Source organism: Rhinoderma darwinii, chromosome 1, assembly GCF_050947455.1.
Source record: "Rhinoderma darwinii isolate aRhiDar2 chromosome 1, aRhiDar2.hap1, whole genome shotgun sequence".
NCBI lineage: Eukaryota > Metazoa > Chordata > Amphibia > Anura > Rhinodermatidae > Rhinoderma > Rhinoderma darwinii.
Window position 1 is genome coordinate 628,916,770 of NC_134687.1, and position 23,342 is coordinate 628,940,111.

General features: G+C 47.9%; 1 long non-coding RNA gene across 1 annotated transcript in view; it reads left to right on the plus strand.

The window, feature by feature from the left end:
* Positions 1-3,766: 3,766 nt before the first annotated feature.
* LOC142747954 (uncharacterized) overlaps positions 3,767-23,342 on the plus strand; it is a 101,044-nt gene continuing 81,468 nt past the window's right edge. The window contains exons 1-2 of the long non-coding RNA XR_012882106.1: positions 3,767-3,911; positions 17,523-17,659. This is a non-coding gene — a long non-coding RNA (uncharacterized LOC142747954). The remainder of the gene's footprint in view (positions 3,912-17,522; positions 17,660-23,342) is intronic.

Genomic DNA, 23,342 nt, shown 5'->3' on the forward strand with positions numbered 1-23,342 from the left:
TTTCACATCACACTCCATTTCCTCTCATTTGTACCGTACTTTTAAAGAATCGAGCCCATCGGAAACGTTAGTAATGTGTCCAAGTCTAAACCGGAATTTACCAGCAAATCAAATAAAAAGCCGTAAAAACCAACCAGGAATCTCTATATGGAGACTCTCAGAGATCAGAGTCTGGGGCTATCATCAGCAAATTTCAGGAAAGTTTACGGACCTCACATCTACATCCAGAATATAATCACAATGTATGGATGTCCCAAAACACAACATGAAATCCAACATAGGTAAGAGGACAATCTAAGAAGTAGTATAGTAGGAGCGCCGCCATCTTCCTCTGGAGACCGGTAACATGGAGTGACTGGGAGGCTTGGTTTATGGGTTATAGAATCTTTACAAATGTTTAGCATTTCCCCTTTGGGATGTCTTTAGGTCATGGGGTCCCCAGTTTAGGACTACTGAACATAAGACGAGAGCCACATTCAGCGCAGCTCTTGACGGTAGAGCACGAAAGGATAAAATCATGACTACAGTCATTGCACCTGCCATGGGGCCCATAGGCTCAGGGGGCCCACTCACAAACCACCCAACTTTCCAAGATTACAAATAGGGACAAACTGTGCATTGCGCCGAGTGCACAGCGGCAATTTTTTTGAATGCTGTCACCTCTAATCCTGCCTAATTCCTGCCAATACACACCCAGTTCAGTCTACACAGTAAAATAGCCCCATAGTGCCTTCCCACAGTATAATGCCTTTATAATGCCCCCATGCCCCCATAGTGCCCCAACACAATATAATTCCCCCAGTGCCTCCTCACACAGTATAATGCCCCCATAGTGCCCCCACACACAGCATTATGCCCCATAGTTGCCTCTTACACATTACAATGCCCCCATAGTGGCCCCAACACTGTATAATGCCACCATAGTACCCACACACAGTATAATATCCCCATTGTGTCCCCTACACAGTATAATGACCCTATAGTGCCTCAGCACATTATAATGCCGCCATAGTACCCCCACACAGTATATTGCCCCCAGCTTCTCCCCACACAGTATAATGTCCCCATAGTGCCCCCCACACAGTATAATGTCCCACATAGTGCTTCCCCACTAAGTATAATACCCTTATAGTGCCTCTCCACAGTATAATGCCCCCATAGTGCCCCGACACAGTATAATGTACTTGTAGTGGCTCTCCACAGTATAATGCTCCCATAGTGCCCCCACACAGTATAATGCCCTTATAGTGCCTCTCCACATTATAATGCTTTAATAGTACCCCCTTACAATATAATGCCCCCATAGTGCCCCCCACACAGTATAATGCCCCCATAGAGCCCCCCACACAGTATAATGTCCCCATAGCCTCCCCACAGTATAATGCCTCCGTAGTGACCCCACACAGTATAATGTCCCCATAGCTTCCACACAGTATAATGCCCCCAGTGTCTCCCCACACAGTATAATGTCCCCATAGTGCCCCCCACAGTGTAATGTCCCTATAGTGCCCACCATGCAGTATAATGCCTTTATAGTGCCTCCCCATGGTATAGTGCCCCGACACAGTATAATGCCCTTGTAGTGCCTCTTCACAGTATAATGCTTTCATAAGGGCCCCACACAGCATAATGCCCTTATAGTGCCTCGCAACAGTATAATGCTTCCATAGTACCCCCTTACAGTATAATGCCCCATAGTGCCCCCCACAGTATAATGCCCCCATAGTGCCCACACACAGTATAATGTCCCCATAGCCTGCCCACAGTATAATGCCTCCATAGTGCCCCCACACACAGTATAATGTCCCAATAGCTTCCACACAGTATAATACCCCCAGTGTCTCCCCACACAGTATGATGTCCCCATAGTGCCCCCCACAGTGTAATGTCCCTATAGTGCCCACCATGCAGTATAATGCCTTTATAGTGCCTCCCCATGGTATAATGCCCCCATAGTGCCCCGACACAGTATAATGCCCTTGTAGTGCCTCTTCACAGTATAATGCTTTCATAAGGGCCCCACACAGTATAATGCCCTTATAGTGCCTCGCAACAGTATAATGCTTCCATAGTACCCCCTTACAGTATAATGCCCCATAGTGCCCCCCACAGTATAATGCCCCCATAGTGCCCACACACAGTATAATGTCCCCATAGCCTGCCCACAGTATAATGCCTCCATAGTGCCCCCACACACAGTATAATGTCCCAATAGCTTCCACACAGTATAATACCCCCAGTGTCTCCCCACACAGTATGATGTCCCCATAGTGCCCCCCACAGTGTAATGTCCCTATAGTGCCCACCATGCAGTATAATGCCTTTATAGTGCCTCCCCATGGTATAATGCCCCCATAGTGCCCCGACACAGTATAATGCCCTTGTAGTGCCTCTTCACAGTATAATGCTTTCATAAGGGCCCCACACAGTATAATGCCCTTATAGTGCCTCGCAACAGTATAATGCTTCCATAGTACCCCCTTACAGTATAATGCCCCATAGTGCCCCCCACAGTATAATGCCCCCATAGTGCCCACACACAGTATAATGTCCCCATAGCCTGCCCACAGTATAATGCCTCCATAGTGCCCCCACACACAGTATAATGTCCCAATAGCTTCCACACAGTATAATACCCACAGTGTCTCCCCACACAGTATGATGTCCCCTTAGTGCCCGCCGACAGTATAATGTTACACATAGTGCCTCCCCAGACAGTACAATGCCCTAATAGGGCCTCCCCATAGTATAATGCCCTTATAGTGCCTCTCCACAGTATAATGCCCCCATTGTGCCCCCACACAGTATAGTGCCCTTATAGTGCCTATCCACAGCATAATGCCGCCAAAGTGCTCCCACACAGTATAAAGCCCTAACAGCGGCTCTCCACAGTATAATGCCCCCATAGTGCCTCCCCACACAGTATAATGCCCCCAGTGCCAGTGCAGGCTACCAGAATTTTATCATGGGACTCTCTGGCTATGGGAAGGCAAGCAGGGGATTTGCAGCTCTATATCAAAAATTATATAAACTTTTCCTGCTCCAGACCACTGGAGATGATACCATTAACCCCTTCACCATCCTGTCACCAGGAATATTCGTTCTTAACCCCTAAACCTCTCTAGATTCTCTAGATATATTACCAGTAATACTATCGATAACACCCACAGCTCCCTATGTAAAAACGTCTGATGTAGTCTATGAAGAATAGTGGTAAATTGAGAATAATCTGGGGTGGGGCATCTACAGTAACCCCTGTGGGAACCAATGAGATTGGAAATGCACCCATTATTTGTGTCTATTATGTGGCTTATTCCTTGTACAAAAGATCTGATAGATGAAATTATTGCTGCACTTGTAAGGCTTCATTCACATCTGCGTCAGGGCTCCGTTCCCTCAGAGCTTTCAGTCAGAACGGAACCCTGACTGAAACAAACGGAAACCACAGGCTTCCGTTTCATCACCATTGATTTTAATAGTGACGGATCCGGTGGAAATGGTTTCCGTTTGTCTCAGTTGTGCAAGGGTTCCATCGTTTTGACGGAATCAATAACATAGTCGACTACTGGTTTGTTTCAGTCAGGTTTCCGTTCTGGAACGCCAGAACGAAGCCCTGACGCAGATGTGAATAAAGCCTAAAAGTAGTTCTGCTGCTGTTTGCATTTCTATGATTCAGTCTACTCTCAACAAGGTCCGGGGACGATTCTTAAGTTTTGAGTTCCATACTCGACCTCCTTTTTCATGAATTCACTTCATATTTTATTTTTGAGTTTTTTTATTATGTAATTTCATTTATTCTCTTGCAGGAATGACCAGCACTTGAATCTGGAGATGAAAGTGATGACATCATTGACTGGCGCATGTTGCAATGGACAGGGATCAGGATCTAGCAGGAACAGACAGTGGAACAGGTGAAAGTTCTGCAGAAACAGAATATGCGCTAGAAATACTTTTTAGTTATATATAAATAAAAAAAAGCCCTACCACCTGTCAAAGCAGAAACTCAGTAATTGCTCATTATTGCCAAAATGCATGTAATGTGGAAATTGATGACTGCATTCAGCCTCAGACACATAGAGAAACAAGGATTCATGGTTGGATGGACATTGTTTCAGCTGCTGATTGATACTTAAGAGTTTGCTGGGACTTCCTGCTGAGAGAGGGAAATCATGCTGCAGTAACATTTTATGAGGAGGGTATATTTGTAATGGGGGTAGGTATTCTATACTAATATTCATGTGTATATCTTTTATCTGTCTCCTTTTAGACACAAAACTTATCAAACATAAAACCCTATAGGAATAATGTTTAGGATTTTCTTGTAGTACTCTTTTTCTTACGGGTTTACCACCACTAATAGTTAATCATAAAATAATTCCTTTCCCAATACTCAGAAAAAAAAAATCACATTAAGATAATATCTATTGACCTTTCTGCTCCCGGCGATCAGACTTCCTATTAACCATACACAGATTCTGTATTGATTTTCTTGCAGCCCTGAAATAAAAAAAAAATGCATATAAATACGAGTCTCGGAATTAGTTCCTACAACTTATGTGTTACTTTCTTTGCCCAGTTCCATTTATAACCGCTCACAATGAGCAGCAGCGGTAGGTCTGTCCATAGTGACAGCTCGGCTCGATGACATGATCCCTCCCTGTCTACTCTCCTTCCATCTCTTGAAGGCCTTATCTTTTGTAGGTTATTTAAACATTGAATACGCGCTGGGTCCCGACTGATCTCTAGCTTTTCTCCTGCACTCTAATTTCTGATTCTGATGTCCTCTCTGTTTGTTGGCCAGGTCCTGTACTTGATTTGCTAGCCCTAATGTTCCTTCAGCACCAGTTCCTTGCTTTATCTACTCATTAAAGGAGTTTTTCCACCTCGGACAGCTCCTTTTTGTTAGAAGGATCCTCCATAATAAGCAGATGCAGGGCTGGATTAAGATTGGTGGAGACTCCTCGGCTCACTAATAGTGGCAAACTTTGTGGTTGGTGGAGGTCCCCTAGGTTGTGGAGGACCAGGATGTGTGCACCTTGTGGCCTCCCTATTATTCAGCCCTGAAACTGTTGGAACCCCAAGTAATGTGCTGTAATATGTGGGGGGGGGGGGCAACAACCTGGCAGCAAATGTTTAGTTTCCCTGCACTGCCACCACAAGCAAAATAAAGTATTACACAAAATCCACAACATCCATTGAAATCAATGGAATGTCCTTGTAATGTTGGGTCCTCCTGAGAGAGAGATGCCTTTTTCAGTTGTGCAGTACATTTCTCTACCAATTGTTGGAGCTGTGGAATATTACACTGCATATGAACAACCTAAACAAACCTCACACCAAACCAATGGCGTATACAGGGGTCCCTCAATATAGCAAACAACCTAAAAGCGAACCAAAAGGGACATGACCCTCAAAAAATAGTATACCAATAATATACAAGAGTACAAAAATCTTTATTGAATATAGTACATAATCACAAAATACAGGATAAAAAAGGAACCATACACGGAAGAGTTTGAACAGCACGGTCAGATGGAACAGACCATGAGCACACAGAGTCAACCATCAAAAAATGGCTAAAGCACACGCTAAAATAAACCCACAGGGGAGAAGATAAACATGGGCACAGGATAACCAAGGCCCCACATATAATAAAATTGCTGCCTAACTGGTAAACGATGATGAAATAGCTAGACTAGAAAAGCCCTAGTAATGGATAAAGGCAAAAATAGCCAAGGGACTAAACCTAACTCTAGCTAATATACAAATATAAGAAAAAGAGGCCAGCACATACCCTGGGACATGATGGAAAGCGGTGCAGAAGTACCAAAGTGAACGGATGAGTGAACGCCTCGACGCGCGTTTCGCCCTGTAGACCGGCTTCGTGGTTGGTGGAGGTCCCCTAGGTTGTGGAGGACCAGGATGTGTGCACCTTGTGGCCTCCCTATTATTCAGCCCCGAAACTGTTGGAACCCCAAGTAATGAGCTGTAATATGTGGGGGGGGGGGGGGACAACAACCTGGCAGCAAATGTTTAGTTTCCCTGCACTGCCACCACAAGCAAAATAAAGTATTACACAAAATCCACAACATCCATTGAAATCAATGGAATGTCCTTGTAATGTTAGGTCCTCCTGAGAGAGAGATGCCTTTTTCAGTTGTGCAGTACATTTCTCTACCAATTGTTGGAGCTGTGGAATATTACACTGCATATGTCTGATTGAAGATGCATTGTGCTCTAAGTTGCTCATAGGCTTGTTTCCCCAAAACAGCACTCCATGTGGTAAGGTCTGGTATTACACATAAAATTTATCATTGGTGTGATAAAATTATCATTACTTTGTATCTCCATACATTTGTTTTATCTACTATGGAGAAGATTTGACCCTAAATTGGATATCCCACAAAGGTTTATCTTGGAGGTTAATTCTGTGACTGATCAGTGGGGAGAAGATTAGAAGTGAAAGTTGAGCAAACTTTTCGTTTTTTAAGCACCAAGTGGTATGAGTGTTGAAGTTTCTGAGTTTGAATTATATGTAATATTAAGATTGTCTGAGGGAGGGGGGGAGTAATGGAAAGGAGAAAATTGTCCTTCTTTTTTGGAACTGTTGACCAGTTTAATTTTATCAATTGGTATTTGGTTGGGATGTAAGTGCAGGAGGAAAAGTGAGTATCATGTTTTTATATTAGCATGTATTAACCACTTGGACCAGGCCAATGAGGATAAGAAGTTTTTTTTTTTTCCTCTTTGCATTCCGGCTTTCATAAAAAAAAAATATTTGGATCTTTTTTTATTCTTTTACTACAATGCACTCACTATATATCTATAACATATGTACATTATGCTGCGTACTAATAGTACACAGGAAGCTGTAAGTGAACACTTAAGTACACCCTATGGCATAACATTCTATACATTTCCAGCACATTAACAAAGGGTTAAACGGCCAAGATCAGAGAATCCACTGAAGCAGTGTCCGAGTGTTCAGCCTGATGAGTATGCTCGTTGTGCTGTGATTACTGCCGGCTCCTCTAGATGAGAATACTTGTCCTAAGTTGTCAAGAACAGGGGCGTAACTAGGAAAGACTAAGCCCCATAGCAAACTTTTGACTGGGGCCCCCCCTCCCCTGGGAGTCACACAACCCCCCCCCCCCTTGTAGATAGTGCCTTTTTTACAGCCCCCCTGTAGATAACGCCATACAGCCCCCTCTGTAGATAGCGCCATACAGCCCCCTCTGTAGATAGCGCCATGCAGCCCCCTCTGTAGATAGCGCCATACAGTCCCCCCTGTAGATAACGCCATACACCCCCCCCCCTGTAGATAACGCCATACAGTCCCCCATGTAGATAACGCCATACAGCCCCCTCTGTAGATATCTACAAAGGGGGCTGTACGGCGTTATCTACAGGGGGGGCTGTATGGCGCCATCTACAGAGGGGGCTGTATGGGGCTATCTACAGGGGGGCTGTATGGCGCTATCTACAGAGGGGGCTGTATGGCGCTATCCACAGGGGGACTGTATAGCGCTATCCACAGGGGGACTCAGTGGCGTAACTATAGGGGTCGCAACTGCGACCGGGCCCCGAAGCTAGGGGGGCCCGCAGGCCCCCCTCACCACACTAGCGCTGCAATGATTTCTCTGCATTGCTGGTCCCTGCTGGGGTACAAAAGAGACCCGGTGGCAGCTCGACTGTCAGAGTCATAGCGTGGAGGGGGAACAAGAGGGTGTTGTAAGATGGGTGGATTCATCTATCAATAATTTTCCGAGAGCCAGCTCCGCCCACTGTGTTGTCCACCCAATCAGCTCACTTCTTGCTGTTTGCCTCTTCCTTGTGACCTGTGCAAGGGAAAGGAATGGCTACAGTAAGAAGATGGTGTGCGTGTCTGCTCCTCCCCGGCAGTACGAGCCGCAGTGTCCACTGTTACAGAGCTCAGGAATCCTGACTACTGCTGCTCTCTGACCCCTACACCAGATGTAAGTAGCAACTATTAACCCCTTCACTGTGTGTCATGCTGAGCTGTCACACCTCAGGGCTGACCATCTATCTATCTATCTCTCATATCCATCCATCTTTATCTACTTATCTCCATTTATCAATATCTATCTATATCATATCTATTTTCTATCTATCTAGAAATAAATATATATATAAAAATAAACACACACATACATACACTGGCGTAGCTGTAGGGGTCGCAGCGGTCGCAATTGCGGTCGGGCCCCGAAGCCAGAGGGGCCCACAGCCCCCCGCACCACAGCAATAAAAAGTTACTATAGTAACTCGGACCGCGGGCCCCTGTTACTATAGTAACAGACTGTACTTACCTTCCTGGTTCCGGATCATAGCGGAGGTCCTGACGTCACAGCGCTATGCGCCGCGCACAGCATCGAGAGGACAGAACTTCCGCCGCGGCTGAAGAGGAAGGTAAGATTAGTTGCCCTGACTGGCGGGGTCCGACTCCTGGGACTCGCCAATCAGCTGTTTTGAAGGGGCCGCAGCACTCGTACGAGAGCTGCTCCCCTTCATTCCTGTCACTTCATTCCGGTCACACTGTGAATCCGTGTCGGCGATTCACAGTGTGAGGGAGTAGTGAAAAGAAGGGGAAGCAGCTCTCGTACGAGTGCTGCGGCCCCTTCACAACAGCTGATTGGCGGGTCCCGGGAGACGGATGCCGGACACATCATCTATTGATGGCCTATCCTGAGGACAGGCGATCAATGTTTAGGGACTGCACAACCCCTTTAAGCCTACGATGTAGCAGGCTTAGGGGGCCCATGAGACAGGATCACAGATTGTGTGATCCTGTCTGCTGGGCCCTGTATCTAAGCCAATCACATGGTAGGCTTAGATACATGGCCCATGTGTGATCCTGTCTGCTGGGCCCTGTATCTAAGCCTACCACACTGTAGGTTTAGATACAGGGCCCCAGCACACAGTAATCTTATACTGTATAAGATTACTGTCTGCTGGACCCTGTATCTAAGCCTACCTTGTGGTAGGCTCAGATACAGGGTCCCACAGACAGTATCACACATGGGCCCTGTATCTAAGCCTAACACGTGTTACTAATCGTTTTTTTGGTGTGTTTTCTTACAGGTTCGGTCGTTGGACTACGGCGGATTCCAGGACTACTTCGATGACGGCTTTTTTTTTTATTATCAATAAAATGGATAAATGAGGGTTGTGTGTTTTTTTTTTATTTTAATAAAATATTTTTTCTATGTCTTTGTGTTTTTTTTAAACTATATTATTACCGCCTTAGTAATGGCCGCCGGCTGATTGACAGCATCCATTGCTAAGGCGGGGCTTAGTGTTAGCCGGTGCAGAGGCTAACACTAACCCCCCTTATTACCCCGGTACCCACCGCCACCAGGGGTGCTGGGAAGAGCCGGGTACGATCCAGTACCTGACCATCTGTAGTGATGGTCGGCCACTGGGGTGGCCGCAGGCTGGTATTATCAGGAGGGGAAAGGCCAAAAACAGTGGCCCTTCCTACCCTGGTATTGCTAGGCTGCTGCTGCTTTATTGTATCTGGCTGGTTATGAAAAATGGGGGGGACCCCACGTCATTTAAAAAAAATTAAAAAATAATTGGAAAGAACGATGTGGGGTCCCCCCCAATTTTCATAACCAGCCAGATACAACACAGCAGGCAGCATTACCAGGGTGGGAAGGGCCACTGTTTACTACCAGCCTGCGGCCACCCCGGTGCCTGCCAGTCACTACAGATGGACGGGTACTGGTTCGTACCCGGCTCTTCCCAGTACTCCTGGTGGCGGTGGCTACCGGGGTAATAATGGGGGTTAGTGTAGCCTCTGCACCGGCTAACATTAAGCCCCGCCTTAGTAATGGAGGATGTCAATCAGCCGGCGGCCATTACTAAGGCGGTGATAATAAAGTTTAAAAAGATACAAGCACATAGAAAAAATATTTTATTGAAATAAAAAAACACAACCCTCATTAACCATTTTATTGAGAATTAAAAAAACGCCGTCATTGAAGTCCTCGAATCCGAAGTCCAACAACCGAACCTGTAAAAAAACACAAACACACAAAAATAATCAGTAACACATAAAGAAGCAAAATTATTATTCTTACCTTTCCTGGGTCCAGCGCTGGAGACGCAATGTCAGCGAGCTGGGCCCTGTATCTAATCCTATCATGTGTGATACTGTCTGCTGGGCCCTGTATCTAATCCAATCATGTGTGATACTGTCTGCTGGGCCCTGTATCTAATCCAATCATGTGTGATACTGTCTGCTGGGCCCTGTATCTAATCGTATCTTGTGTGATACTGTCTGCTGGGCCCTGTATCTAATCCTATCATGTGTGATACTGTCTGCTGGGCCCTATATCTAATCCGATCATGTGTGATACTGTCTGCTGAGCCACTGTATCTAATCCTATCATGTGTGATACTGCCTTCTGAGCCACTGTATCTAATCCTATCATGTGTGATACTGTCTGCTGAGCCACTCTATCTAATCCTATCATGTGTGGTACTGTCTGCTGGGCCACTGTATCTAATCCTATCATGTGTGATACTGCCTTCTGAGCCACTGTATCTAATCCTATCATGTGTGATACTGTCTGCTGAGCCACTGTATCTAATCCTATCATGTGTGATACTGTCTGCTGAGCCACTGTATCTAATCCTATCATGTGTGATACTGTCTGCTGGGCCACTATATCTAATCCTATCATGTGTGATACTGTCTGCTGGGCCACTGTATCTAATCCTATCATGTGTGATACTGTCTGCTGAGCAACTGTATCTTACATAGTTACATAGTTAGTACGGCTGAAAAAAGACACATGTCCATCAAGTTCAACCAAGGGAAGGGAAAAGGGAAGGAAAAATTTCTACACATAGGAGCTAATATTTTTTTGTTCTAGGAAATTATCTAAGCCTGTTTTAAAGCCATCTACTGTCCCTGCTGTAACGGCTCCTGCGGTAGGCTATTCCATAGATTCACAGTTCTCGCTGTAAAGAAGCCTTGTCGCCTCTGCAGGTTGAACCTTTTTTTCTCCAGACGGAGGGAGTGCCCCCTTGTTTTTTGAGGGGGTTTTACAAGGAACAGGATTTCACCATATTTTTTGTATGTGTCATTAATATATTTATATAAGTTAATCATGTCCCCCCTTAGTCGTCTTTTTTCAAGGCTAAATAGGTTTAATTCTTTCAATCTTTCCTCATAACTTAGATTCTCCATGCCCCTAATTAGCTTCGTTGCTCTTCTTTGTATTTTTTCCAACTCCAGGGCATCCTTTCTATGAACTGGAGCCCAGAACTGAACTGCATATTCTAGATGAGGCCTCACTAATGCTTTGTAAAGTGGCAATATTACATCCCTGTCCCGTGAGTCCATGCCTCTTTTAATACACGACAATATCCTGCTGGCCTTTAAAGCAGCTGATTGACATTGCATGCTGTTATTGAGTTTATGATTTACAAGTACACCCAGATCCTTCTCAACAAGTGAATCCGCCAGTGTAGCGCCCCCTAGGACATATGATGCATGCAGGTTGTTGGTACCCAGATGCATAACTTTACATTTATCTACATTAAACTTCATCTGCCAAGTGGACGCCCAAACACTTAGTTTGTTTAAATCTGCCTGCAATTCATGAACATCTTCCATAGACTGAACTATATTACATAGCTTGGTGTCATCTGCAAAAATAGAAATAGTGCTATTAATCCCATCCTCTATATCATTAATAAATAAGTTGAATAGTAGGGGTCCCAGCATCTAATCCTATCATGTGTGATACTGGCTTCTGAGCCACTGTATCTAATCCTATCATGTGTGATACTGTCTGCTGAGCCACTGTATCTAATCCTATCCATAGTTTATAGGGTCGTAGTGCTATAGATATGCTGTCTCATATACACACTTTTTTTTGGGCGGACACATGTATTGGGGCTATTTCCCTGACATTTTAAGCCCTGAGGGTATGTTCACACGGCAGCGTCCGTTACGGCTGAGATTACGGAGCTGTTTTCAGGAGAAAACAGCACCGTAATTTCAGCCGTAATGGCATGTGCAGGCGTCTTTCGCTGCGTCCATTACGGACGTAATTGGAGCTGTTTTTCTATGGAGTTCCTGGAAAACGGCTCCATTTACATATGAAGAAGTGACAGGCACTTCTTTGACGCGGGCGTCTTTTTTACGCGCCGCCTTTTGACAGCGGCGCGTAAAAAAAAATGACCGTCGGCACAGAACATCGTAAGACCCATTCAAGTGAATAGGCAGATGTTTGCCAACGCTTTTGAGCCGCATTTTCGGACGTAATTCAATGCTAAAACGCCCGAATTACGTCTGTAAATAGGGTGTGTGAACCCAGCCTTAGTGACGCCGCGGCTACTAGTGCTGCATTGTTGGGTCACTTAGGAGACCCAGCGATGCAGCTGAAAGCTGCGGACCGTCAGCCATGAGGAGTTTGCGGGGGGGGGGGGCCCAGTAAGAATTTTTGCATCGGGGCCCATGAGCCTTTAGCTACGCCCCTGGGGGGACTGTATGCGTTATCTACAGGGGGGGCTGTATGGCGCTATCCACAGGGGGACTGTATGGCGTTATCTACAGAGGGGGCTGTATGGCGCTATCCACAGGGGGACTGTATGGCGTTATCTACAGGGGGGCTGTATGGCGTTATCCACAGGGGGAGCTGTATGGCGCTATCCACAGGGGGACTGTATGCCGTTATCTACAGGGGGGGCTGTATGGCGTTATCTACAGGGGGCTGTATGGCGTTATCCACAGGGGGGCTGTATGGCGCTATCCACAGGGGGACTGTATGGCGCTATCTACAGAGGGGGCTGTATGGCGTTCCGTACAGGGGGGGTCTGTAGGGAAAGCCATACAGCCCCCCCTGTAGGGAACGCCATACAGCCCCCCCTGTAGGGAATGCCATACAGACCCCCTGTAGGGAACGCCATACAGCCCCCCCTGTAGGGAACACCATACAGCCCCCCTGTAGGGAACGCCAACCACCCCCCCTGTAGGGAATGCCATACAGCCCCCCCTGTAGGGAACGCCATACAGCCCCCCTGTAGGGAACGCCATACAGCCCCCCCCCCCTGTAGGGAAGGCCATACAGCCCCCCCTGTAGGGAACACCATACAGCCCCCCCCCCTGTAGGGAACGCCATACAGCCCCCGCTGTAGGGAACGCCATACAGCCCCCCTGTAGGGAATGCCATACAGCCCCCCCTGTAGGGAACGCCATACAGCCCCCCTGTAGGGAACGCCATACAGCCCCCCCTGTAGGGAACGCCATACAGCCCCCCTGTAGGGAACGCCATACAGCCCCCCCTGTAGGGAAGGCCATACAGCCCCCCCTGTAGGGAACGCCATACAGCCCCCCCTGTAGGGAATGCCATACAGCCCCCCTGTAGGGAACACCATACAGCCCACCCTGTAGGGAAGGCCATACAGCCCCCCTGTAGGGAACGCCATACAGCCCCCCCTGTAGGGAACGCCATACAGCCCCCCTGTAGGGAGCACCATACAGCCCCCGCTGGCGGGAACGCCATACAGCCCCCCCCTGTAGAGAACGCCATACAGCCCCCCCCTGTAGGGAACGCCATACAGCGTCCCCCCTCCCAAAAAAATGCGACCTACAGTGTGAAAAGACAAGACAAAAGACAAGAATCCCCTATCCACAGGATAGGGGATACATGTGTGATCGCTGGCAACGATAGGGAGAACGGGGGAACGGAAGTTCCCCGAAGTTCTCCATGACTAACCTCTGACTTCCGGAGTCTGCGCAGCTCAATAAAAATGAAAGGAACGCTGGTCACGCATGCGCACAGGCACGACCGGCGCTCCATTCATTTCTACGGAGCTGCCGACACAGACCCCGGAAGTCCGAGGTTTGTGATGGAGAACTTCAGGGGACTTTCAGTCCCCCGTTCTCCCTATCGCTGCCAGCGATCACACATGTATCCCCTGTCCTGTGGATATCCTGTGGATAGGGGATACATGTATTTTGTTTAATGGCAGAGCGGGGAGAGAACTCCCTGCTCTGCCATAGTGTTCAGTGGCGTCTCGCTGTAGCAGCCATAGCGGCTGCTAGCGGAGCCTCCGGCCATGGTGGGGGCCCGTTCCGGCGGGCGACACGGGCCCCCTCATGCCGCGGGCCCCGTAGCAGCCGCTACGGCTGCTATAGCGGTAGTTATGCCACTGGTCAAGAAGTTTAGAAGGGTTGTCCAAAGTATGGAGCTACAAAAATACTGATGAGGATTGGTCAATAAGGAATAAAGAATACTATTAGACCTTGGTATTAAATTTCTTCCAAGGGCCTCCAAAGCATAACTCAACAATTCGAGTGACATGTCACCAAGGTTTAAAGCGTAACTAAACTTTGAAAAAACATCTGAAATGTCATAGTGACATTTCAGAAGTTTTGATCGGTGGGGGTCCGAGCACTGAGACCACCACCTATCACTAAAACGAAGCAGCAGAAGTGCTCGGTGAGCGCTGGGCCGCTTTATTTCTGATCTGCTTTTCTCGCAAAGCAGAGCAATTGGTGTACGGGCTCATAGACTTTCTATAGCGCTTCTGCCGCTTTGTTTTAATGAACGGTGGGGGTCTCAGTGCTCAGATCCCACTGATCAAAACTTCTGACATGTCACTATGACATGTCAGAAGTTTTTTTGAATTTAGTTACCCTTTGAAGTAAAAAAATCTAGATATAAATTTTTGATAGGTATCTATCTACCTAGAGAGGTACAAGGGGCATGGTGTGGTTGCTAGAAGAAGACAGAGGACAGAGGAAATTGCATCCCTCTTCGTGGATGGTTGACACCACACTCCCCCTGGTCTATGACATACAGGTCTCCTCCTCATTTTTACCCCTTTCAGAAAGATATGTGAATAATTACTTCCTTGTCAGTTCTCCTTTCTATTTCCTAATTCTGCAATGTCCCTACAGCGGAAAAGTTGTACTTAGGTCCTCAAAGCTCTTTTCAGGGTGGATTCATTTTTTTTATAGGCTCCATAGCAACTGCAGGGACTGTCACTACTCTTCTGTACTACTAATCTTGCTCATTTCTGTTTAATTTATTTTATGTTTTTTTCTGACATGCTGCTTGTGGAGCTGCAGGTCCAGAGCTCAGTGGGTGTTCCCTATCCCTTCTCCCAGCCCTTTAGCCTGCCTGTGCCCCCTACTCACTTTCATACTGTGATGGCTGTACAAGCTGTGACTTCTGGAAGAAAATTTAGTAAATCACACTGATCTGTTCAGACCACGCAGTCCTCTACAAAGCTCCGGAAAATGTCAACAAGAAGTAGGGTGGGATAACTGTGTCAAGATGGTCTTATTAAAGCATTATTTGTAGAGAAGAAAGAGGTTGATGTTGTTTGGAAGGTGAGGAAGTTGTTATAAATTTGGTTGTCACTTTATGGGAATTTTTTTGGGGTATTTTATGAATTTGATTAATTCTGGATTGTGAACTGTAATCCGGTTTAAAGGCACAAAAAATTACATTTTCCATGTTCCTTAATTTTCTGCTGCTTTTGTAAACTTTATTCTAAAAATATTCTGTAATGTTGTAATATTCTCGATTCCTTAGCGTCCTCGTCCCACTCTCTTTCCATCGGGAGGTTTCTGTGATAAGCATCGTGTTGAGACAGCCGGTTTCTCGATCCCTTCGGTTTTGTGGCTCCATGTTTACCAGGGGGGTATTTCAGTTTTTAATATATAGGGGGTTTTGTCTCCCAGTAGGAGGATTACATAGAAGCTTGTGGTGTTACATAAGCTAAACAATCATGAAAGGCAGATTCTCAGGATGTTCTGATTTCAGCTCGTCAGCAATATTTTTGGCTGTTTTTTCTGGTCTGTTGACAAAAATTGAATAACTGAATCTTTTGAGATGGATTTTGCTCAGGGCTGGGAGGCTGCGGTGTACGTACTGTCTTCCAGCTGAGATGGTTTAGGATGTATACAAGGTGGAGACCAGAATAGCAGCCCACACAGCTGGGGTGGGAACCACATGTTTAACCCTTTAAAAAACGACAACACAGTGGCCTCTCTCTGCTCCTACAGTATCTGGAGGTGCGAAACGCTTGTCTATTTTTTTTAATTGGCTTCCTGAAGTAAAACATTGCACATAGAGCCTATCACTACTCAAAACCTGAAACCCTTACCTAGGTTATCCTCACAATTGAGATATGTGCTGCTGTTTGAAAGGTCCTCTGTACTAGACTTTATGGAGGGATCAATGTGGTCATAAATTTATTTCTTTGCCTGGTTTGAAAAAAAAAAAAATAGCTCAACAGGATTAAGAAATCAGCACTTTAATAGTCATGGGTAGTCACTGGCTTATCCACAGACACATGGACATATATATCAGCCTTTCAATGCAATAACCCTCTAAACAGCGGCACAAATCTTAGCTAAAACTAAAACTCTTTGATTATGAGAAAGTGATAAAAAAGGCTTCCTACCAAAACTAAAAAAAATGGGCATGCAGATGTGTCCACCCTTACCTTTCCCTGAACTTGAACTCCAATTTCTCACGATCGGACAACTGATGACCTATCCACAGGATAGGTCGTCAGTATATGATCGGTGTTGGTCCGACACCCAGACCCCGCACTGATTAGCTGCTTCGGCTACCTCCGGGCACCTGGAGTCTTGAACGGTATGCTGTAGTTGGAGTAGTTGGGGCCTTTAGCAGATGGGTCTAACCACTGCATAGCGGCCGTTCTGCAGAGCAGCTCTGCTCCCATTCACTTGAATAGGAGCAGAGCTGCAATACTGCAGTTTGGCCGCTATTCTGTGACCGGAGCAGCCAAAGCAGCTGATTGGTGCGAGGTCTGGGTGTCGGACCCCCACCGATCATATACTGATGACCTATATGGTGGATAGGTCATCAGTTGTCTGATCGTGGACAACCCCTTTAAACCAATTCAATAAAATATAGCAAATTGCTAACAAAACCCTTCACTGGCTCTAATGGACTTCACAACCACTGGGTGGCCACACATAGACACATATAGCATGGATATCTCGTGACAGATTATCACGAAAATCATCTGGTGCCCCACATGTCAGGATATGTTGATTTATGAGGCAAGGTAAAAAAAAGGACACATCTGTAAATTAAGGAGCAATGGTTTAATATTTGTTTTTGCCATTTTGCAAATCTGTTGCGGTGGACGTTTTTACAAAAGTGACAACTGGATTTGCTGTCATCATGATTGCTATTTTTACAGAAGCTTCTCATCCAATGGGCATGGGATGTAGTTTTTTTTCCGCTATAAAATGCAACATAATACTGGGTAGACGTGAAAGGCTCCGTACACCTTTGAATCTTTTATAACTTAGATGTGTTCGTTAACAGCTGGACCCTGCATGTACCCCCAATTACAGCCTATAACCTTTCAATTTAACTTTTTTCTATATATTTACCTGTCACTATAAGAAGGACTGCAAAGCTGCTGAAAGACTGTTCAGACACTTGATGTTATGGGATGATGTGTTGCACTGTGTTTATGTTGCTTTTGTCTTGCAGGTGTAGGAGCAAGCCGATATGCCCTGCGGCACTGTTTGGACGGTACTGTCAGTAAGTAATGAGAGGCTCCTGTGGGACGGTGACAGGGAGAGGTGTTGTGAACTGGACGGCCCAGGAAGAGACGGCGCTTACAGCAGGTAGAGCGTAGTGATGCTCATGCGCTGCCCCATCATGCTAATAGGAAGAGTGGGCAAAGAGGAGCCCTTGAATGGAAGTGGTTTGACGCCTCTAGAGTAGAGAGCGGGTAGACCGTGTGTGGTGCTGGACAAGCTGCTGTGGTTTTGTGTAGCAGTGGAGGAACCAGTGGCGTAACTACCGCGGTAGCAGCAGTAGCAGCTGCTACGGGGCCCGGGGCTTGAGGGGGCCCGTGCCGCCAGCCGACACGCCATCCCAAATGCCCGGTGGCGCCGCTAGCAGCCGTTATGGCTGCTACAGGGGTAGCACCGCTACTGTGGGGCCTGCGCCACCGAGCCTTACACAGGCACTCTCATGCCTGTAGGTGTCGCTAGCACCGGAGGGGGCCCCGGTGCTAGCGGCAGCCAAATACATGTATTAGCACTGAATGGCCAGACATGTTCCGTGCCTGACCATCCAGTGCCTTACAATGACACTGATTGGCTAGCGGCGCGATGACATCATCGCGCCGCTTCCATGCTTGGAAGGTGCTGATTGGCGGGGCAAGTCATTCTGCCCCGCCAATCAGCGTCATTGAAGGACGCTCATTCAGCTCCTGCAGACATGCTCAGAAGAAAGCATGTCTGCATCGCCAGTGAACAGCGTGGGAACCGGAGAATGTGAGCATGTCAACTTCATATATTTTTTTCCTCATAAAAATGTGAATGGCATTATCTATAGTGGGGGGGGGTCTATCTACAGGGGGGGTCGTCTTTATGTGGGCTATTATATATAGGGGGTCTATATGTGGGGCAGTAGCTACAGGGGGGTCTATATGTGGGGCAGTAGCTACAGGGGGGTCTATATGTGGGGGTGTGGGCCACTATATACAGGGGGGTCTATATGTGGGCCACTATATACAGGGGGGGTCTATATGTGGGGCACTAGCTACAGGGGAGGTCTGTATGTGGGGATGTGGGCCACTATCTACAGGGGGGTCTATATGTGGGGCAGTATATGTGAGACACTATACAGGGGTGGGCTATATGTAGAGCACTATCTATAGGGGAGCTATTTTTTAGGGTACTTTCTATAGGGGTGGGCTATGTGTGGGACACTATATACAGGGGTGGGTTACCTGTGGGGCACTAGCAACAGGGTGGCTATATGTAGTGCACAGTCTACAGGGGTGGGCTATATGTGGGACAATATCTACAGAGGTGGGCTATACGTGGAGCACTAACTGTAGGGGAAGCTATATGTAGGGCAGCACGGTGGCTCAGTGGTTAGCACTATTGCCTTGCAGCTCTGGAGTCCATATGTGGGCACTATCTACAGGGGCTTCTATGTAGGTCACTATCTACAGGGGGCACGGTGTATGGTGCTTTATTATATTTAGAGGTGTTGAGAATTTTAACTTTGTTTACAGGTGCAGAAATGTTTTAAAAGTGAGAAGCTGAAGACATCTAAACGGAAAACTGCAGAAATGGGTCATGGCCGGGAGAAATCCATCATAGATGTCTGAACCGGAGGGAGAAGAAAAGAACTAGAATCTGAGACGTCACCGATGAGTCACTTAATGTAAATGTTTATTCTGCCTCTAATCAGTATTGTAGTCACTGTATGATCTGCAGCGAGATGATGGTGGTATGATTTATTTTTGTGAAACCGCATCTCCCAGCATATCCTTATCATTGTTTCGGCCATGCTGGGAGCTGTAGTTTTACGCCGTACAAACCTATGCGCAGTGGCGTAACTACCGCTATAGCAGCCGTAGCGACTTCTACGGGGCCTGCAGCATGAGGGGGCCCGTGCCACCCGCCGGCACGGCCCCTCCCATGGCCGCAGGCTCCGCTAGCAGCCGCTATGGCTGCTACAGCGCGACGCCACTGAAGGGGTTGTTCCTACAAAAGACATGCATCCCCTAACCACAGGATAGGGGATACATGTGGGATCGCTGGGACGCCCAGCGATGAGGAGAACGGGGACCGAAAGTCCCCCCTAAGTTCTCCATGACAAACCTCGGACTTCCGTAGTCTGTCTGCAGCTCCATGGAAATGACTTGCGCACCGGTCGTGCTTGTGCGCATGCGTGACCAGCGCTCCTTTCATTTTTATTGAGCTGCGCAGACGCCGGAAGTCCGAGGTTAGTCATGGAGAACTTGGGGGGACTTTCGGTCCCCCGTTCTCCTTATCGCTGCCAGCGATCACACATGTATCCCCTATCCTGTGGATAGGGGATGCATGTCTTTTGTAGGACAAACTATAGGCCGTTTTTTTTTGGGGGGGGGTCTGTATGGCGTAATCTACAGAGGGGGCTGTATGGCGTTATCTACAGAGGGGGTCTGTATGGCGTTATCTACAGAGGGGGCTGTATGGCATTATCTAAAGGGGGGGCTGTATGGCGTTATCTACAGGGGGGCTGTATGGCGTTATCTACAGGGGGCTGTGTATGGTGCTATCTATAGGGGGGCGCTGTGTGGTGGAATCTATAGGGAGGCACTATCTACAAGGGGGGGGGGGTTGTGTGATACCCAGCAGAGGGGGGGGCCCCAGTCAAAAGTTTGCTATGGGGCCCAGTCTTTCCTAGTTACGCCCCTGGGAGGAACCTTGTGACAAAAGCGGTGAAGACAGGGGAAGCCTGGAGACAGATCCTCAGAGTAAAGCAGTGAAGGGACTTTGCCGAGTGAGAGTGATGTGCAGGTGATCACAGAAGCAGACATGGCTGAAGAGTATAGTTGACCTGAGTGGTTAGCTCTCGGGAGTCTAGTGGGGCTGTAGAGATAGTCAGCCCAGAAGTAGGTACCCAAGGGCGGGCGAGTGGTACTGTGCTCAAACCTGTAGTGCGGCCTAGTAAGGTGACTAGGGGGAACCCTGGATTGGTAGACTTGTGAGGAAACTACAGAGGGGACTGGTTGCGCTGTATGCCTGAGATGGTACCTAGTGATTGTAGTCCTGGGAAAGGCTGGACTGCTGGAGTAGTCATTGGGAAAGGTAGCAGTGGGTAACTTTGAGAGTCTGGGCCATGGAGAGAAGACTACCTTGATCCTGTGTTTACTAGGAGTATAGGGGGAGATCCTGTGTTGACTAGGAGTATAGGGGGAGATGGGGTATGAAGACCACCCTGTAGAAGTGCCTGTCGGGCATGATTGGTGGTAGAACATTTCTTAATTACACAACCCTTTAGGGCAGCTCGTTGGCTCAGTGCAACTCTGGGGTCCGGGGTTCAAATCTCACCAAGGACAACATCTGCATGGAGTGCTTGCGTGGGTTTCCTCCGGGTACTCCGATTTCCTCCCACACCCCAAAAACATACCAATAGGGAATTTAGATTGTGAACACCAATGGGGACAGTAAAAAAGAGGACCTCTGCACAGCGCTGCGTAATATGTTGGCGCTATATAAGTAACTGAAATAAATAATAAATAAACCCTTGAGAGTCATGTAACTGTGGCTAGAAGATTATGCCTTGTGGATGCTGGGATAGTGCCAAAAAGTGGGAGGGTTGCAAAAGAGAGAAAGTGCCCTTTAGAGACAGAAGGTGGGAGGGAAATAGATGTCTTATGGAAAGTCAAGAACCCTGTGAAGAGGTTGGAGGCTGTGTGAAGCACCACAGTGTGGGGTATCCCTGTTTGTAACCGCTAAGCTTACTGTGGCCCATAAAAAGTAAATAACCAGATGCTTGTGTGCCATTGTAATGTAGTGGCTGCTGACGTGGCCCCCCCCCCATGCCCGGTGGCACCGCCTTGGGGCCCGCACCACCCGGCCACTAATATTTATGCGCCAGGCAGCATCGGACCCCTCATGCCCGGTGGCGTCGCTAGCACCGGTGTGGGCCCTGGTGCTAGCGACAGCCACATTCACTTGTATCTGCATCCTCTGGATGTAGATAGAAATGAATATTATAGGCTGCAGGCCACGTTAGGCCTGCAGCCTATAAGGCACTGGGAAGACTCCCTGCGCAGGCCGCTGTGATGACGTCACTGCATCACGCTGGATTGCGCATGTGCCCTGACCGGAGCCTGTGCAGCACTCCATAGCGGGAACGCGGCAAGGTAAGTACAATATTTTTTGGGGGGGCTGTATGGAGCTATATACAAGGGGGGAGCAGGGTGGCACCAGTGGCGTAACTACTGCGGTAGAAGCCGAAGCGGCTGCTACAGGGCCTCTCGGCTTGAGGGGGCCCGTGCAGCTAGCCGACACGCCCCCCCATATGTCCGGTGGCACCGCTAGCAGCTGTTACAGCTGCTACAGCTGTAGTGACGATACTACGGGGCTAGCGCCGCCGAGCCTCTAAGATGCGTCGCTTGCTCCAGAGGGGGCCCCGGGGCTAGCAACAGCCACCCCCTCTTGCAGTAATTGTACCTGCTTCTATAGCACGCAGGTACAAATACATGCATTAGCGCTGAATGGCCAGGCATGTTCCTTACAATGACGCTGATTGGCGGGGCAAAATGACTTGCACCTCCAATCAGCGCCTTTCAATGACGCCGCTTCCGTGCTTGAAAGGCGCTGATTGACGGGGCAAGTCATTCCGCCCTGCCAATCAGCACCTTTGAACGATGCGTCGTTCAGCTCCAGCAGACCTGCTCAGAAAAGAGCAGGTCTGCTTTGCCACCGGACGGCGTGGGATCGGGATCATGTGAGTATGTAAAGAGTGGCATTATCTACAAGGGGGGGAGATATGTAGAGATTTGGGGCACTATCTACAGGGGATCTATATGTGGGGATGTGAGCCACTATATACAGGGGGGTCTATATGTGGGGATGTGGGCCACTATATACAGGGGGGTCTATATGTGGGGATGTGGGGCACTATATACAGGGGGTATATATGTGGGTATGTGGGGCACTATATATAGGGGGAGCTATATAAGGGACCCTATATACATGTGTGGGCTATATGTAGAGTACTATCTATAGGGGAACTATTTGTAGGGCACTATCTATCTATAGCGGTGGGCTATATGTGGGGACACTATATACAGGGGTGGGTTACCTGTGGGGCACTATCTACAGAGGGGTGTATGTAGGGCACTATCTACAGAGGCACTATGGGGGTTACTATCTACAGGGGGCTATGGGGGCACTATCTACAGGGGGCACAGTGTGTGTGGAACACAATGTATGGTACTATTATAATCAGGGACACACTGTGTGGCACTATCTACTGGGGGGCTGTATGGCACTATTTACAAGGGGAAGGGCTGTGTGGCGCAATCTACAGGGGTCTGTGTCAGGCACTATCTACAGGGGTCTGTGTTTGTCACTATCTACAGGGGTCTGTGTGTGGCACTATCTACAGGGGGCTGTGTGGCACTATCTACAAGGGAGGGGGGAAGTTTGACACTATATACAAGGGGAAGGCTGTGTGGCACTATATACTAGGGGGTTGTGTGGCGCTATATACAAGGGGGGCTGTGTGGCATTATACAGGGGGGGCTGTGTGGCACTAAACACAAGGGGTAGCTGTGTGGCACTATATACAAGGGGCTCTGTGGCACTACTAAGGGGGGCTGTGGGGCACTACTAAGGGGGGATGTGTGGCACTAGCTACTAGGGGGGGCTGTATGGCACTATTTACAAGGGGAGGGCTGTGGCGCTATCTATAGGGGGCTGTGTGTGGAGCAATCTACAGGGCTGGGTTTTATGGCACTATCAACAAGGGTGAGGTGGGGGTACTATCTACAAGTGGGTTGTGACACTC